The following is a 13911-nucleotide window of genomic DNA, read 5'->3' as shown; positions in this document are numbered from 1 at the left end:
GTTCATAGACAGCTGGCTCCATTCCTCAGGGCTCAAGGTGAGGCTGAACATCATGGCGGAAGGGTGTGGCAGAGGGAAGCAGCTCACGTGATGATCAGAAGCAGAGAGAGAGACTCCATTCACCAGATACAAAATATATACCCCATATCCATGTTCCCAATGAACCACTTCCTCCAGCCACCTGCCTCCAGTGCCCACTCAGTTAATCCCATCGGGGATCAATTCACCGATTGGGTTAAAATCATTTCTCCTCTAAACCTTTTTGTATTGTCCCACACATGATCTTTTGAGGGACACCTCGCATCCAAACTACAATGAACACAGTTGTACAAACTTAACACTCTTTAAAGAAGCTTATTCCATCATATTTGTATTATTTGTTTACCCATCCTTTGGCCCACCTGAAGTTTTAGCTGCACAGGAACCTGTTATTTATCCAGGTATGCCCACTTCCCGTACAGTGTGGGCACATAGTAGGAACTCAAAAATATTTGTTCAACAAAATATTTTTACACTTCTTAGTCTCCAGTATCGCAGCTGGCTGCTTTACATATTTTAATAAATAAGTTTTGCAATTTTAATGAATGTTATTTTGATTATATTTACATAGTAAGCTAGTTTATATAAGGAGATAAGTATTAAAAAAAATCCAAATCTCAATCAAAATCCACTCTAGATGAAATGCCATTGACAGTTCCTTCCCACTCACCTTGCGTAAAACCAACTTTTATTCCTGTCTTTCTTCCCCTTTCTTTCCCTCAAGTCATGGCACCGTGAGATCCTGAGGGTATTCATTAGGGGTCCCTCAGACGATGGAACATCCTGTTGAATAAAGCCAGGCACGGCTTTGGAGTTTGGTTTACTCAGCTCAAAATCTTTCCCTGGGGTTATTTTGGATGAGGCACAGGATCAGCAACACCCAGCTCCATCTCTGGAGGAACTCACAGAATTATGGCTCTCTCTGCTTATTCCTGATTACTACTAAGTAAGAGACACTGGTTTTCTCAGGTACAGAAAATAGTGTTTATTTCCATTCCCTGTTAGCCAGATGACAAACAGAAACACAACTATAGTGTTTACAAAGCATAAGGAAGTTGTGAAAATTCTGTATTGTATTTGATGATTAAAAATGTACTGAAAGGGCTGGGGTTGTGGTTCAGCGGTAGAGCACTCACCTAGCTCGTGCGAGGCCCTGGGTTCATCCACAGCACCACATAAAAATAAATAAGTAAATAAACAAAAGGTATGTGTCCAACTACAATTGAAACATAAATATTTTTTGAAAATAGTATTGTATTTGATGATAACTACTATGTTAAGTATCAGCAGTGGCAGAAGCTAGTTCTGTGCCCCTTTAAAAAATACATGTTGGAATCATAATTTCTAGTCAAGGTAGGATTTTTGTACCTAAGCCTTTGATGCTCATGCTCATCTCTACACACAAAGCAATGGTTATCATATTGGTCTGTTTTACATTACCCTAACAAAATCCCAGAGGCTGGGTAACCTCATTAAGAAAAGAGGTTTATGTAGTTCACAGTTCTAGAGGTTCAAGAGCCTGCATGTGGTGATAATCTTTTTGCTAGCAGAGTCCCAAAGTGGCACAGGACATCATGCAGCAAGAGACAAAGAGTACACGCATGTGTGTGTGTGTGTGTGTGTGTGTGTGTGTATGTGTGTGTGTTGTGTACATGTCCTCTGGTCTCTGTCCCTCTTCTTATAAAGTCACCAGTATTCAAATGAGGGATCCACCCTGATGACTTTAACCAATCCTGACCACATCCCAAATCCCCACCTCTAAATACTATAGTCAGATTTTTCACCCTCCAGATACCTCAAAATGGGGATTAAATTTCAACAGGGAATGCTGGTCACATTCAAAACAACAGTGATTAAAATATGACAAGAAAAATTAAAAGGCACAGTTGGCTCAATGTATAAGCTTTTCCATGGATTAGAAACACAAAGCCATGAATGGAGCAGAAGATGGGGTTACTGGGTCCCAAATCTGAAAGGTGGCCCAGGATGCCAGCGTGGGCTTCTGAGGGGCCAGGGAGATGAGAACTGACTGCCTAGGGTGAGGAGGGTAGGTGGTAAGCCAGGTTCAGTGCACGAAACCACAGGCCACACTGAGCCCCCACCCCATACACTCAGACCACCCGTAAAGAGGCTGGAATAGCTGCCTGATGCCTGGTGATGGGCCTCCCACCAGGGAATAATGAGGCCAGGAGAAAGTGCACGTGACAGGCAACTGGACCAAGCAACCACAGGCCTCCCTGATGGCCTCTATTCCTTTACTGCAAGTCTGAGAAGGAAAAGAAACTCTTCTTATTGTATAATATAATTGTCTATGAAGAAACTCAAACACGCTCCATAGAAGTGGAAAAGAATTGTCTTTTTAGAATTAAAAGACAATTTGGCAAAGTTGATGGGTATAAGATCAGTTACAAAATTCAGTCTCTCTCTCTCTCTCTCTCTCTCTCTCTCTCACACACACACACACACACACACATACACACACACGTTGTTATTGTCGTGTTTGGGATTGAAACTAGAGATGCTCTACCACTGATCTACATCCACAGTAACTCCCCCTCCCCCGCCTTTTTTAAAATTTTGAGGCAGGGTCTCACTAAGTTGCCTTCAAATTTGCAATTCTCCTGCCTTAGTCTCCCCCATACCTGGGATTACAGGTATGCACCACTATGCCAAAATGTATAATACTTAATAGCAAACAAAAGCTACCAGGCTTAATAGAAATAGCATTGTGGCTAGGTATAAATATTTAAAATCATATAGATTTTTATGTATAAATAAAATGTAGATTTTATATATAAAATATTTTTATAGAAAGCACTAAAGAAGATTTGAATAAGTGGAGACACATACCATATCCGTGAATTGGAACATTCATTATTGTGAGATGTCAGTTCTCCCAAAGTTAACATTTACTTTTAATGCAAACTCAGTTTTTAAATTCCTGGCCTGATTGGGAACATGGAACAATGATTACAAAATTCAAGTGGAAAGTAAGGGGTCAAAAATCTTATTGTAGTTGAGGATGCATTTGCTGGACATAACAGAATATACAACATAAAGTGGTTAAGCAATAAGAGATTTGTTAGTTCAGATCACAGGAGATTACAGTTTGGGTTAATTCAGCCACACAATGCCATTGTCGCGACCTGTGACCTTTTCATCTTTCTGTTAAGCCACTCTCAGTGTGTGGGTGTGTGGCTTGTGCCCCCAGGGTGGCAAGATGACTGCCATAGTATCAGGCATCACATCTTCCTCCAACTTTGTTCAAAGAAAGGGATGGTAACTCTTTTTTCTTTTGTACCTTTTTAAGAGGAAAATTTTCCCATGCTTTTCCATCCTCAGTGTAGCACAATTCCGTATACTTAGTTCTCACTGGCAGGAGATGTAGCACATCCCAGGCCCAAAGCAATTCTGATAGAAGAGAATTGCCCTCATGATGAGCTTTAAGTACACACTAAGGGATAGAATCCAGGGATATCTGAAGACAATGAGGTTCAGTTAGAAAGAAGAAAGAGGTAATAACTATTGTTCAGATAACAACTATAATAGTCAAGTCAATTTTGAAAAAGAATAATAAGTTAGCATGTTTTTTTTCCACTAAATATCAAAACTTCAAACTGGAGATGGCATAACAAACCAGGAGAGAAAGGTTAACTATTCAATAAATATGCATTGAAATAATTGCACATGCATTTACTATTGCACACCACAGCAAGCTTAAGTTGGTTTAAAGGCCTAAAGGTGAACAGTAAAATATTATTTCTAGGAAAAATATAAAATATTATCTTTATTGAGGCTATTGAAAATGGGGTAGTAAAGGTGCCAAAAGCATGCATTGGAAAAAAGATAGCCTCTTCAACAAATAGTTCTGGGAAAACTGGAAATCCATATGCAACAAAATGAGATTAAGTCCCTGTCTCTCACCATGCACAAAACTCAACTCAAAGTGGATCAAGGACCTAGGAATTAAACCAGAGACACTGTGTCTAATAGAAGAAAAAGTAGGCCCTAATCGCCATCATATTGGATTAGGCCCCTACTTCCTTAACAAGACTCCTATAGTGCAAGAATTAAAATCAAGAATTAATAAATGGGATGGATGTGAACTAAAACGCTGCTTCTCAGCAAAAGAAACCTTAGATAGTGAGATGAACAGAGAACCTACAGCTTGGGAGCAAATTTTTACCACTCGAACATCAGATAGAGCACTAATCTCCAGGGTATATAAAGAACTCAAAAAGCTAAACTCTAAAAAAACCCCAAAAAACCAAAAAAACAAATAACCCAATCAATAAATGGGCCAAGGAACTGAAAAGACACTTCTCAAAAAGTGATACATAATCAATCAACAAATATATGAAAAAATGTTCATCATCTCTAGCAATTAGAGAAATGCAAATCAAAACTACTATTTCATCTCACTCCTGTCAGAACGGCAGCTATTAAGAATACAAACAACAATAAGTGTTGGCAAGGATGTGGGGGGAAAGGCACATTCAAACACTGCTGGTGGGACTGAAAAATGGTGCAGTCAATCTGGAAAACAGAATGGAGATTCTTTGGAAAACTAGGAATGGAACCACCATTTGACCCAGCTATACCTATAAGACTTTAAAACAGCATACTACAGGGACACAGCCACATCAATGTTTATAGCAGCACAATTCACAATAGCTAAACTGTGGAACCAACCTAGATGCCCTTCAGTAGATGAATGGATAAAGAAAATGTGGCAAATATACACAATGGAATATTATTCAGCAATTAAAGAGAATAAAATCATGGCACTTGCAGGTAAATGGTGTGAATAAATCTAAATGGATGAAGTTGGAGAATCTAATGCTAAGTGAAGTAAGCCAATGACAAAAACCAAATGCCAAATGTTTTCTCTGATATAAGGAGGCTGATTCACAGTGGCGTTGGGACGGGAGCATGGGAAGATTAGACAAAGTGTAGATAGGGCAAAGGGGAAGGAGAGGGAGGGAGGGGGTAAGGGGATAAAAAAAGATGGTGGAATGAGATAGTCATCACTACCCTAAGTATATGTATGAAAAATACACGAATGGTATGAATATACTTTGTATACAAGCAGAGAGATGAAAAATTGTGCTCTACATATGTAATATGAATTGTAATGCATTCTGCTATCATATATAACAAATTAGAATAAATTTTTTTAAAAAATTGTCTTTATACCTTTAGGATAGGGAAGAAATTAAATGAAGCACAGAAGTATAAGCATAAAAGAAAGTATTGGTGCATATTAGGACTTTAAAATAAAAGACATCAGCTGGGTGCAGTGGCACCCTCATGTAGTCCCAGTGACTCAGGAAGCTGAGGCAGGAGGATCATGAGTTCAAAGCCAGCCTAAGCAACTTACTGAAGCCCTAAGCAACTCATTGAGACCCTGTCTCTAAATAAAATATAAAAAAGGACTGGAGATATGGCTCAGTGGTTAAGCATCCTGGGGTTCAATCCCCAGTAGGGAAACAAAAAAAGAAAAGAACATCATCAACAAAGTGAAAAGCTTAGCCTGAGAGTTTTTTTCAGACATAAAACCATCAAAGTATTGGTATTCAAAAATTATTAAGAACTGCTATAAAGCAATAATAATGAAAAAAAACTAGAAAGAAAATCACATAAGGATATGAATAGGCAAATCTTATAAGAGAATCCCTAATGACCAATAGAGATTCAAGGACATGTTCCATACCACTAGCAATTAAGGCAAAACAAAATAAAATAATAGAAAGTTACTGTTTCATATCCATAAATTAGCAAAAATTTCAAACTCTGAGAATATCCGGAGTTAACAAGATATAGAGAAACAGAACTCGTGGAAGGCAAAAATGACAAAATATATTAAAATACATCCTAAAACCTAGTAGTTTCTTTCTTACTTACATTGACTAGATTAGTGTCCTCCACCAAGGGTGACTGCCCTGAGGGAACATTTGGCAACCTTTGAAGACATTTTCAATTGTCACACTGGGGACAGGGAGAAGTGACGTGACTCATATCTAGTGGGTAGAGGTGAGGGATCAGCATCTTATCCCACAAAAAAGAATTACACAGTCCAAAATGTCAATAAGGTAAGGGTGAGAAGCTCTGGCCTAGAAAAATCCTCACATAATGTGCTCCAGGAAACTGGTATTTAAATGTTAATGGGAACATTATTTGTTATGGCAAACAACAAACTAAAAATAACCTTAAAGCAAGAGAATGGATACAGAATGTGTGTATATTCAAACAAAGGAATAATATTCAACAATTTTAAGTAATGAGTTAATATTTCAGGTTGCAGTATGAATAAATCTAAAAAGTAATGATGCATTTTAAAATGGCAGCTGAGCACCATGGCTCAACTCAAACCTGTGACACAGTAGCTCAGGAAGCTGAGGTAGGAGGATCACAAGTTCAAGGCCAACCTGGGCAACTTAGTGAGACCCTACCTCAAAATAAAAAAAAATTTTTTAAAGGGTCGGGAATATAGCTCAGTGGCACAGCATTTGCCTAGCCTACTTGAGGCCCTAAATTCAGTCCCCAGTAACACACACACACACACAAGCAGAATGTTATGTACAACATAATACATTTTACTTTATAAACACAAAGCAATATTACATATTGTTTATGTAATATTGTTTTATATACATATAATATAAAAGTATATATATATAGTTTATATATATATAATATGAAAGTCTAAAAGCATGAATGAGAATAATTTATAGTAACTTCAAGATAGTGGTTACTTTTGGAAAAAAAGGGAAGGAAAAAAATTGAGAAATGAATGAAACCAGGGGTCGGTCAGAGGCTTCAACAGTACTGTTAAAACTTCTTATATGCAAACTGTAAAACAAATAAATCAAATATTAAGATTTGTTAAGGTGGTTTTTTATACATTGATGTTTTTAAAACCATTTTTCTATATTTTTCTATTTGAAATTGTACTTTTCTGCTTGAAATTATTTTATAACGGAAATAGGTTCAAACATTTAAGAGCTGCCATTTGCAAACATGATAATTCCTTCTGTCTCAGGAGCATGGAGTTGGTGGAGGAAGCTAGTGCTTCCGGAAGAAACGTAGGCCACTCCAAAGGAAGTTAGAGAAGGGAAGATTTACCTCAGGGTAAAGAAGTCTCTATGCAGACCCTCTCCCAGGGATTCTTGGCAGGAAGAGAACAGCTTTCCCAAGGCAGCAGTGATTGGTAGGCTGAACCTCTGTCCATGGTCCTATCCGGTGTCTCTAGCCCTAGAGCAATTCAGAGGGAGGTTCCAATTTGCATGGAAGGAAAGCACTGAAGGGCCACAGATCTGGCTGAGAAGCTGAGAGAAGAGGAAATGTGTACACAGCCGGTCTTGAGACTTTGCGAAGAAGCTCCTACTGTTTGCCATGGATGGCTGTTCTTATAATGAAGGAACAGCTTCCAGCAGTGAAGTGAGCTCTGCCCGTATTGAGGCCTGCTCAGTACAAATGACACTGTCATCTCCCTAGCTTTTCATATTTTTAACGAAAGCCTTTCTCATCCCAATGCTTTTCATCATTTCTTTCCAATATTCCTATAAAATCAGTCAATATTCTCCTCCGATTTTAAAGAAATGAGGAGAAGCTAGCAAGACCTCAAAGATGACATCTTTCTATTAACCAATATTTTGACCCAAACCACTGGGGATAAGTAAATGGTGAAAGTAAATCAACTGAGAAAGATGTTTTATGGGCCTCCTGGAATAATTGCCCATCTTTTAAAAAGAAACAACATTTCTTGGGATCCCAGGAGGTGTCTGGCACTACACAAAGTGATATGAGCATGAGAGTGCAGAACATAATGTTTGGGAACATAATGTTCCTTGGGGACTTAAAAATTAATGCAGATCCAAGACTTCAAAAAATACCAGAGTTGTTTGTAATAAATTAGGAGAAGACAAAGTGAAAGGTGTAGGGGCAAAAACCCCCAAGCACAGTGATAAACCAGGGAACACGAAAGCAGAATATGATGAGCCAATCAACCTCAGGAGAACACAGACTCACAGTATGGGCAGAATACAAGATACTTATCCTGCAGAGCCAATTTTGCAGATTCAGTTACTCGTCCACACAAAATCAATAGCTGTGTCTGATAGGGTACTGGCAAAAACAATAAACAAACAGACAACAACAAAATACATACATCTATATATTTATAAATATATATATATATTTTTTTTTTCTGTAGATAAAGTCCAAGCCATCCAGCACAGATAAAGTGTCTGGGGGGGAAATACATGGACTGGCAAACTTTTAATATATAAAACTGTAGATCCAGCAGTGGGTGAGAGCTCTAATGGAAAGAAGTGCAATTGGTTTTGTAGATGCTGATTTTTATCAGCAACCAGAACTGTGCTAAAAGCCCAATTTAGCCTATTTTAGGCTCCCTAGTAAGTTTTTCAAGGAGGGAATATAGCAATACATGAACACTGTAATATATAGATACGAAAGTGTCTTAATGAAAATATGTACTCTAGTTTAGGGCAATATTGCCCTGCCAAGATGATGGAAGTTACTTGGAAATGTAGGGACCCATTTGGTCTTCAGACTTTCTCTACCATACAGCTTGGCCATTCTCTTGGGGAGTTTTTTTTTTTTTGCTTTGTTTTTGTTTGTTTGTTTTGTTTTTGGTCCCAGGGATTGAACCTAGGGGTGCTCTACTACTGAGCTATATCCCCAGCCATTTTTTTATTTTTTTATTTTGAGACAGCATCTCACCAAGTTGCTGAGATTGGCCTCAAACTTGCAATCCTCCTGCCTCGACCTCCCAAATCTCTGGGATTATAGGTGTGCATTGTAGAGAGCCATTTTGCTGTGCTGCCTTGTGTGGGCGTGAGCCTAATTCTTGGGCTGAGACCCAGTTCTTTGTTTTCAGCCACTCCCTAGAATACAATGTATCAATTGTCCAGCTCCTGGAACAAACTGTTTTCAAGAAGTGCTTGTTGCTTTGCACAAGCTGGAGCTGGGTGTCTCTTGCATTATGTGCAAGTGCTGGGTCTATCATTCTATTGGCTGCTGCTGTGTTGCTATGCACTCTTTGTCCAATGGTGTACGAGCAGGGCTGCAGTTGAAGTATATAAGGGGTGGTTTTTTCGGGCCCGGGGCCCTTTTTCTCTCATCTATACCTCATGGAAGCTTCCAATAAAGTGTGTTAAAGAAGAATCCTGCTGTTGTCGTCTTTCCTGCCGGCGGGTAGACGCGACAAGTGGTGCCGAAACCCGGGAGAATCAGAACTTTCAGTCGACAGGAGTGGTGCACCGATCGTCCGTGAGTGGACCCCTCGTCCCTGAGTGGACCCCTCGTCCCGGAGTGGACCCCTCGTCCCGTGAGTGGACCCCTCGTCCCGGAGTGGACCCCTCGTCCCGTGAGTGGACCCCTCGTCCCGGAGTGGACCCCTCGTCCCGTGAGTGGACCCCTCGTCCCCGAGAGCGGGACCCCGTAGGCCTCATATTTTATTGCAGCTGCAATGTGTGCTTTTACTTTTGTTTTCTGTGTTCTTTTTGTCGTCTGTGTCTTTTGTTTTCTGTGTTTTTCTTGTTGTTGTGTCAGGGGTGCCGCACCTTCAAGTCCGCTTTTCTCGGCCCTAGATGGTCTGTTACGCTCCAAGGGCCTGAAAGTGAAGCATAGCACTTTACAGAGATTGGTGCAATGTGTTGCTTCGGTATGGTTCTCTGCTTGTGGTTTCTCTGTCGCCTTAAGGCCCGCAATGCTCATGATAAGGCTATGCTCACACAAGCTCTTGCAGCTTTAGAAAATGGCAACTCACCTCAAGTTTGGCTTGCGCAAATTAAACAGTGAATCTTTGACATGGTCGTTGCACCCCAAGTTTACGGACATTGCACTGGGAACGACATGTCTCTTCTTGCTATTCTCTTAGTGTTGGAAAGCCCTTGCACTCTGCCGGCTTTACTGCCATTGCACGCAGATGGGTTTCCACACTAGTGCTTTTCTATCGCTTTAGGACCCGTGCCTTTCTTTTAGGGTGTTGCCAACTTGTTTGTCGTTGTATTTTTATAGCCACAGTTCAGCCTCAGAGACCTAATAATGACTGGCTGAGTAGATACCATTAAACGCCTTGGCAACAACGAGCTGATCTTGTAGTACCCAGAGACGGGCAACTTTCACGCTTGCACTGCAACCTAAGACAGGGGAATGGGGCCTCCCCAAGGACGGGTAAGCAATGTAAGGGCAGTGAACGACCTAAGACAGGGGCTACTTGATTCCCTTTGACGTGCAACAAACAAAAGGAAAACACTGCTGGCAGTGGATTCCCCCCGGCCCCCAGGGCTTGGATCCAGCCCTGAAGTTTATGCACGTCAAGGAGGCCAGCTCACAAGGCCTTGTAAGATCTGTGGTGTCTGTTTTCATATTCAGCCAATACCGGTCATGCGGGAACGTCCTGACCTGCTTGGGTCTGATAAGGTTCCTGGTTGAAGGCTTAGTATGAATAATGGCAATTCACCTCTACTCTTGCCTGTATTGTTTTTAGAAAACAAAAGGGGGGAACTGTAGAGAGCCATTTTGCTGTGCTGCCTTGTGTGGGCGTGAGCCTAATTCTTGGGCTGAGACCCAGTTCTTTGTTTTCAGCCACTCCCTAGAATACAATGTATCAATTGTCCAGCTCCTGGAACAAACTGTTTTCAAGAAGTGCTTGTTGCTTTGCACAAGCTGGAGCTGGGTGTCTCTTGCATTATGTGCAAGTGCTGGGTCTATCATTCTATTGGCTGCTGCTGTGTTGCTATGCACTCTTTGTCCAATGGTGTACGAGCAGGGCTGCAGTTGAAGTATATAAGGGGTGGTTTTTTCGGGCCCGGGGCCCTTTTTCTCTCATCTATACCTCATGGAAGCTTCCAATAAAGTGTGTTAAAGAAGAATCCTGCTGTTGTCGTCTTTCCTGCCGGCGGGTAGACGCGACAGTGCATCACCATACCTGTCTGTACTTCCTGTTTTAAAAACTTCAATCTTGTTAACCTAACAAATGGGGGGAGTCAGTCTTACATATTGATGGTCAGATTCTAATTTGGGCTTCCTCATAGCCACTGCAAGTTTTTTCACATTTATATTTATCTTTTCATAGTTTTCTAGTCATATACTATATGATTCTGTCTATATATAGATTTAATAGGTCTAGAAACTTTTGTTCCACTGGTAAGAGAAGGGAAATATTATACAGTGACTTCCACAAGAAGATCTAATGGGCATCTCCAACTCAACACAGTCAAAGGAGAACCCTTGATTCTTTTCTTGAACCATCTCATATCAAATAACAACGAGGCTTAAACAAAATTTAATTTCTGTTTTTCATAAACAAGGTCTCTGGTGTAGGTTCAGCTAACTCCACCATATTATCCTGGATTCAGGTGATTTTTTTTCTCCTTTACCATCCTTAGCATATGGGTTTTTAATCTTCAGACCTTTCGTCTTAAAGTAAGAAGATATCTACCATAGCTCCACCCATTATGAGGGTGTTCCAGACAGACATATCTATGCCCAGAGGCTTTCACTGAGATTTCATTAGCCAGAAATAAGGCTCCCTTAGCTGCAAAGGAAATGGGAAAATTGAGTATCTAGCAAAAGGGAATGGGACTATTATGACTGAATTATACCAATCATGATTCATCACTTGGGGCTGGACATATTGTCATTCTAAACAAAGGCAGGGCTCTGTTAGAGGCAAGAAAGGAACAGTGAGTGGGGAGGGAATTAAGAGGGTCAGCCACTCTTCTTACTCCTATGTCACCTGCCTCACCAATGGCATCACCATCCACCTGGTACCTGAGCTGACAGTGGAGGCAATAGATTTGAGTCCTTGCATTTTCTTATATTTCACATACAAACCCACAGAGAGTCCTGTGGACTCCACCTTCTGCACCTGCCCCAGATACCAGCTTCACTGTTACCGTCCTAGATCAAACCACCATTCTCACCTATATGACAATTGCTTCCTAAAGACTTCCCGACTCAACTTCTTCTCTTGCTCTCTACAATTCTATGCCCCAACAGAAAATCACTTCCTTGTTTATGACCTCCCAATGGCTTCCCATCTGTCCAAAGTTGAAATTCCTTATCCTAGCCTGTCATGCCTAAATGGTCTAGATTCTGTCCACCTGTCCAACTTCATCTTGTGCCACTTTTCCATTTGCCAACGAGTTCCAGTCTCCCGGGTTCTCTTTCTCAAACTCACATTTCTTACTATCTTGGAGACTTCTGAGTCTTCTTTCCTCTCTACCTAGACTGCTGTTCTTTCCTATCTTTTCATGATGGGTTCCTCTCTGTCAGTGAGATCACGGTTTAATGTCATTTTTCAGACAGGGGTTCCCAAATCATGCAGTCTAAAATGTCACCAGGTCATCCATCGATTCACTATTTTTTTATTTCTCCCTATCGCTATCACTGTCTAATTTTCATGGCATTTACCTCTTCATGCATCATGTTATGAGACCTGTGTATTTGTGTATTATCTAACTTCCCCACTAGGACGAAGCTTCATGCAAGCAGGGACCTCATCTGTTGTGTTCATTGCTGGAAGTTTTCATCCAATATTTCTGAATGAACGAAGACATGAAAGGAAAGACTTTTAAGTGGAAAACTTTGTGAATCAAAATAACATCTGCAACATGTTATCAGGATCCTTAGAGTTATCCTTTATAGAGTAAAATCACTCAGTTAAAAAAATCTCAAATGTGTTTTGCTTTAAGATGTCACAATTAATAAGCAACATTAATTCCCGCCCTACCTCTTTCTTCCTTGTGTCCTCATATCCAAAGCCAAACAAACCACGTGTCCTCTGAACCAAATTGCTCTTTCTGAATGTCTTCTCCACTGACTTCTTTCTCTTTGCTTAATAACATGATTGCATTGTCTCACCATTTTCTGAAGGTTTGGGAGACTTTGAAAAGAAACATTTGGGGAATGTTTTGCTCCTCTCCATTTCTGGCCCAGGATTTCAAGGAAGGGAAAACCCAAATGTACTTGAAAGAGGAGAGAGAGATTTAGTTAGCCTCTGAAATATCTTGCCTTTCTCTTACATTTTCATATTTCTATCTATGACTTTCCAAAGGCTAAATTCATCTCCACTCCCTTGACCAAAATACTAGATTTTTAAAATTAGGTTATCCTCCAGGTATAATGATAAAATCAGAGAAATGAATACGCCATCTTCCTTCATCTCTCTTTCTAGGATCTTCTCAGTTTTTTCCAGACCTTCCCAATCCCAAGGTGATCCTGTGTAGGCCCAGATTTCTGGATCAATGGTCAGCTGGGACCAAGAACTCAGCCCGAATTCAAGACCTCCAGCACACCTGCAGGCCATGACTTATTGGGATTGTACAACAAAAAGTTTGGTAGCTGCTAGTGATGCTTATCCAGCACATTCCCAAATCTCCCTGTTGGGAAAAAAATAGATTCTCAAATTCTATTCACAAATCAATCTCTCCCTCTCCCTTTCCCCTCCCTTCCTCTGTCTCCTGATCTTTGAACTTCTGGAATTGCCTATAGAAAATAATAAGAGAGGGGCTGGGGTTGTGGTTCAGCGGTAGGGCACCTAGCACATGCGAGGCCCTGGGTTCAATCCTCAGCACCACATAAAAATAAATAAATAAATAAAATAAAGGTATTGTGTTCAACTACAACTAAAAGATAAATATTAAAAAAAGAAAATAATAAGAGAATCCCCATCCTCAACTGTCTTTAGTGAATATACTAAAAATAAGACTATGGGGTTGGGGACGAAGCTTAGTTGGTAGAGTGCTTGCCTAACATGGACAAGGCCCTGGGTTCAATCCCTGGCACCACAAAAAGAAAAGAAATGAAAAGACTAAACTATTCCTCCTCTGTATTCAGTGA

General features: G+C 40.4%; 1 protein-coding gene across 20 annotated transcripts in view; it reads right to left on the bottom strand.

Moving 5' to 3' along the window:
- The window catches only part of LOC308643752 (uncharacterized protein), a 160071-nt gene that overhangs the window by 68085 nt on the left and 78075 nt on the right, over positions 1 to 13911 (bottom strand). The window contains exon 3 of one of the 20 annotated variants that reach the window (XM_081283911.1): positions 996 to 1037. The exons of 18 other annotated variants lie outside the window; for them this stretch is intronic. The gene's annotated coding sequence lies outside the window, so the exon portion shown is untranslated. Of the gene's footprint in view, positions 1 to 995; positions 1038 to 13911 lie in introns of those variants that run through there. One more of the 20 variants, XM_081283898.1, reaches the window with a different exon arrangement.

This window comes from Spermophilus citellus (genome assembly GCF_964194105.1).
Source record: "Spermophilus citellus genome assembly, chromosome: 3".
Taxonomy (NCBI): domain Eukaryota; kingdom Metazoa; phylum Chordata; class Mammalia; order Rodentia; family Sciuridae; genus Spermophilus; species Spermophilus citellus.
This window is presented reverse-complemented; position numbering and strand designations above follow the sequence as displayed.